The following is a 5,382-nucleotide window of genomic DNA, read 5'->3' as shown; positions in this document are numbered from 1 at the left end:
CCCCCCATCTCTGCGCCGGATGAACGGATGATCCGACACTCTCGGCGCAGAGATGGGGGGCCTGCTGGCCGCTGGGTACCGATCCGGCGCTGGGACTGTGCTGGGCCCCCTAGAGGCCCGAGGCCCTGGTGCGTCCGCACCACCTGCACCAGCGGTAGTTCCGCCACTGGTTTTGATACTCACACACACTTAAAGTTTCTAAAAGGTAGTAAAAAGTCGTGGCTTTCGATATACACCAAATACCTTACCCTAGACTTCCCCACAGTAGAGGTTGAGCTCATGTTCCTTCCAGGGAAATCCTAAGAATACCTGGGATCCCAAATCTTGTGAGAAGATGCTCCAGCTCATTGCAAGAGGGCCTTCTTTAAAGATTTGGGATACTTAGTATTCCCGGGATCTTGCTAAAAGGATTACAATATTAGATGGACAAGTGAGCCAATATACAAAGGGTGTACTTTTGCAGAGAGTGGGAAATGTTTTATGTATTATTTTTATTTCTGTCTGTATCCTTGCAGGGGGGGTTGTTTTAATCTTGGTGAACATAGTCCGTAAGACAGAAAGTGATACCAAATCTAACATTTTAGAGTTGCAACCAGAGTTTGAGAGTTAATCATACAGTGGACAGAAATGTTCCCAGGACAACTCTATAAGATGGGAATTTCCCTCACTTTGATGAGATTTCCTATCATTTGCTGTTACGTCTGTAGAACAGGAAGTGATGGGAAGTCTCCCCAGTAGGACACAGAGAGCAAAAATTAACTTGACAGGCATTCCTCTTTTCAAAACAATTTAAAAAAAAAAGTTTTGTGTATACATACACTCCAATAAGTGAACTTGCATTTTGGTGTAAGGTTCTCTTTAACAAATTTGCTCATATCTACTTATATCAAAAAAATGTAAATGATAATGACCTCACAAAGACATCATTGGTACAGCGACAATGTAAACATTAACAAGAACAAAGTCTATATTACTAAGGATATCTCTATTTCCTAATAAACTGATTAGCTACACACTCGAAAGAGCCCCTAATGGCTGCTACGCTCTGGGTGCACTATGTATACCATTTAAATGCATACTATACATGCTATGTTCCAAAGGACTCATTATCTAAATTATTCCAATGAATGCAGAAAAACATCTTACATCCTGTCAATGTATCATTGTCATCAGTCATTACTCAGTTTTTGAACATATGGTTACCTGATTATTTTTTACTATACAGGATACTTTGCACAAAGTGGAAAAGTCAAAAAACTGTAATGTGTAGTTTAACAAGAGTAAATATATGGCATTGTATGTATTGGCAAACTAGGATGGCTAGTTTATGGCAGATCAGTGACTCAAACACGTCTTCATTTCCTCTTGCGTTTGATTTGTTTAACATCTGACTAAGAAACTGTGATTTAGTGCATTGTATTCCTTGGGAAACTACCAATTTGCAAAGGGCTGTAGTAAATTGGCTAAAATTAACCTTTTTAACAACTTTTCCATTGACTGCGACATCATGAAATAGTCAGATAATATTAACAGGTGGAGTTATTTGAGCTAACCCAGTAGCTGTTCCGTATATCTGTAACATAACGCCTGCATGTTTCATTATACTTGTTGGTAGTTTCTGAGCAATACATGCTCCATATTAAGTTGTGTGTGTGTAAATGCCAAGACGTGTTACATCAACTCAGCAGGTGTTGTCTGCTGGATAGTCACATGAGATACATGTCTACCAGTGTGTTCAATGTTTGCAGAATTCCAACCCAAAATGATAATTGCTATTACAATACCTGGTTTTGGTTTCCTGGTCCAGGAAATGTTCTGAGTGTAACTTGGGCTCCTGGTTAATACAGGATGTGTGAGTGGTAGCCTCCATGGAACAAAAGACTTTCTCTTCCCAGTTACATCATAACGCAGTCATACACACTAATTGTCTCAAGATGGTAATTCAGGAAGTAAAACCATTTGTTTAGTGTTTTTATTGGCCTTTTTATGTCTTACATTTATTACATATTCCAGTCAAGTCATGTTTAAATAGAGTTACGGTTAATAGTAAAAAAGCAACTCCGAGCACCAAATGAAACAGAAATCAGTGATTACCTAATGATACCTAGAAGTCACTGCAACTGTGCTAAAGTCTGAATGTCAGTTTCCCTTTTTTCACTGTAGCCACTGTGCCCTTGATGTAGCAGCATCCACGTGTGTACTCAACTTGTGGATATAAATATGGCCCTTGGACACTTTTAAGTTGGATGGCACAAAAATAGAACATGAAGGAAAGTGCAAATAGAGTGGGTGTTCTGGTTTAGTGCGGTAACATTTTATGTATATCGATGAGTCACATATATGAGCCTTCAAACAAATGAGGCATAAGAAATATCTACACACATACAAAAAAGCAATATAGGCAAAAAAAGTCCCAAGGAAAAAACAAACGCAAACAATGGTGATTGTGCAAAAAATTCCTCAGATGATTCGCAGCCAATGTGCATATAACTCTCAGGTAAGGATAATCACACAATGCAGGCAGACCTTCACCTCCACCCAGTGAGTGATGATAACAAGTGAATGCTCATCTGGGGAGGTAGACCCACAGAGCTAGGTCAAATGCACTTTTTCCCTTCTTAATCGGGGAGGGAAGCCCATGCACAGAAAAAGGCGATAAGGTCTCCTCAGATCACAGGTACCAGTATACATCCAGGTGGAAAGAGAAAAAGGACAAGGACATAGTGCAATAAAATGCAATTTATTATATAAAAAATGCGTACTCACAATGGTGTAAACAGTACAGGCATTGGGTATTGCTGGATCATACCAGCAGGACAAATGGCTCAGCGTGGTGACATCAGGAGCTCTGCCCTACGTACGTTACGTCAAAACACGTGACTTCGTCAGGGGTCTGGAGCTACTGATGTCTTGAAGTCTATTTAACAGAAAAGCATACTACCGTAAAGGCAGCAAACCAGGTGCACTTCCTTTACCATATATATGGAAATAGCACCATCAGCAGAGCTCGGCACAATATTGTTTTTTCACATTTTACAGATATTTAGTTATATCCTTAGTGCTTGGTAGCTCATATTTCCACATTACACTTACTGGCGCTGATCACCTTTATTGTTTAGTTTTAATTTTATGTATATCATTATCCATATTACCGGTTGCAACTCTCTTCCTCAGAGTCTCTGCTCATAGAGATGGGGATTAAGCTTTAAAAATCTATAACCTTAGAGACTGTCATATTGTTGGCAAAATATCTGTGACAACAGTTCTCTGAAAAACAGGTGCATTTGTTTGAAAGGAAAGAAAGTAGCAATATGGGAGACATCGATCTATATGTAGGATAAAACCAAGCTATTGGTATAATTTTAAATTATAATGGTTACTGGTACCTAACAGGACTGGTGAGGATGTTGATTTCGACAGTTTGGTGAGGGGGGTATGGGGGCATATTGGTCAATCCAATGGGAGTCTGTAATTGCATAAAAGCTTAGAACCCCTGCTATAAATGCTATTCCATTTCCCAGATGGTGGGGACCATTGAAATAACATTTCAGGCCCATGAAATTATGAGTACAATTTTTTAATATACATTTTTGACATGCAATTATTGTTTTATGTTTTTGCCACAACCATTCACTGTTTTCATTAGTGCTTCCAGTTGTTGTGTATAAGTTAAGTGTATAATTATTTCTCTAATAACAAGAACCCTACTCCCATTTTTAGCATTTAAAAAAAGAAAAGGTTACTGATATGGAAATCTGATTAAAGTGTCGATTTCTAACGTTAATTCTCAGATAAATATTTACCCGAGTTGTTTCTGCCTTGAAATGACAACAGTTTCATCACAGAGTGTTTTATGAGGGAAGGATCTATGTAATTTTTTCCAAGCATCCATCTTGCAATTAGCAAGACTCACCTTGCTTTTAAACCCCACTTAGAAGACGTCAGGACAGTAGTTAATTCATGGGATGTATTTGACAAACAAGACCTTATAAACATGCTCATTATTGCTTAAGCCGCTTAGGCATAACATAACAGAAGACTCACTGGAAAAGCTGAAATAAACTGGCACCCATAGTGTTGTTGTTGAGCGTAAAAAGATTCAAAGTAAACAGGTCCGAAAATTCGTGTCACTCACTGCGCTAAAGTCACTGGCGAAATGATTATTATAAACAACGCAACCCTGAGGGGTTCATATTGAGATCACTGCCACCTGCTAATTCAACAAGCTAATGCTAACCTGTGGCCGCCTTAAGAGAAGGTGATGTCCACGATGTCAGGACATGAGGAAAAACGAAGAATCCATTAACTATCATACATTCTGTGCTTTGGGCAACAGAAAAGAGACTGTCTCCAAGGGTTCATTTTCCAAACATCAAGGCTGGGTTCAAGTAGCTGGATCTTACAGCACAAGGTCTATTTGAAGGGAATGAATAGTGGCTTTGTATATATGCTTTTCTTTTTTTAATTAAAGGTTATGTAAACCCTAACAATGAGTTTCTCCAATTTAAAGGAGAAGTATTGTGAAAATACTCTTACCCATACTTAGAGCCAGTCTAGGACACTTGTGCTGTCACATGCTGGCTCTATACTGGGAACTGAGTGATCATGTAACAGCTGATCGCTCAGCTCATGGTCTCTTCCCTGCAGAGAGTGGTGCCTGTCAGCCACTACCCCCTGCAGGGGTTCCCCCCTTCCCTCTCTGTTCCTATAGCGCTCACTGGAAGGACAGACAGTGGAAGAGGCCAGCACAGCTAGCTCTGGCAGGCTGTAGAGAGGAGTACTTGCAGGAACAGTAAATAATTTTTAACCAGCTTGTGCACACAACATATACTGATGTTTGCTGAAATGCGGTGATCAAAAGCATGAGTCCAAATATACTAATATCTGTAATCTGATTAACTCAGCGATGCTTAATGTATGACTTACTATGGCATTAATCCGGGTGTAGGTGTAACAGGTGTAAAGTACATAAACATGGACACTTATGAGTGCCCATAATGTCTGCCTCTAGTAAGATTTGACATTGTGTTTATATTAGCTCACACAACCCTGTTAGCCATAAATAATTAAAATTACTTGTTCAGAGTCAAACTGCGCTACAGTTGCTATCCTCTCATGGCCCAGATCATGTTTCCTCCTTAATTGCCAAGTGGGAGAAGGAGACAGGCCCGGCACTACCGCAAGGCAAGTCAGGCGGCCACCTGAGGGCGCTGCAGGGTGATGTTTGCGCTGTTTTTTTTTTCCACTTACCTTCGGTGCGGGAGAGCAGCGGCGAGTCAGCGCTGGTCCGGTGGGAGGAGCTCCAGGTGGGGTCCTAATTTAGCTGGCCGGCGACTGCCAGAGGATCCCGACACGCGCTGCACCTCAGGCAGTCGCCAGCCA

This window comes from Nanorana parkeri, unplaced genomic scaffold (assembly GCF_000935625.1).
Source record: "Nanorana parkeri isolate BGI_ZX_2015 unplaced genomic scaffold, ASM93562v1 scaffold28, whole genome shotgun sequence".
In the NCBI taxonomy this organism is placed as follows: domain Eukaryota; kingdom Metazoa; phylum Chordata; class Amphibia; order Anura; family Dicroglossidae; genus Nanorana; species Nanorana parkeri.
Note: the sequence above shows the minus strand (reverse complement) of the source record.